This window comes from Penaeus monodon, chromosome 31 (genome assembly GCF_015228065.2).
Source record: "Penaeus monodon isolate SGIC_2016 chromosome 31, NSTDA_Pmon_1, whole genome shotgun sequence".
NCBI lineage: Eukaryota > Metazoa > Arthropoda > Malacostraca > Decapoda > Penaeidae > Penaeus > Penaeus monodon.
Genome location: NC_051416.1, coordinates 20,345,724 through 20,345,972, shown reverse-complemented (window position 1 = coordinate 20,345,972; position 249 = coordinate 20,345,724).

Below are 249 nucleotides of genomic sequence, written 5' to 3'. Positions count from 1 at the left end.
ATATGCATCCGGGCAAAAGAAATCGTAAACGTACTTATATATCCCTTTTTCTAGTGTTTTTTTTTTTTGTGATAACTGACGACAGAATAACGTGTTCATTTATGATGATTATTTGACAAATGGCAGTCTAGGGATGATTGCATTCAGCCAACCACAGCTGACAACCCAATATGCATCTTCGCCACATAACAAAGAAAAAAAAAATTATCTTTATTTATCGTCTTATTAAGCTTTATTCTTCAAAATTTC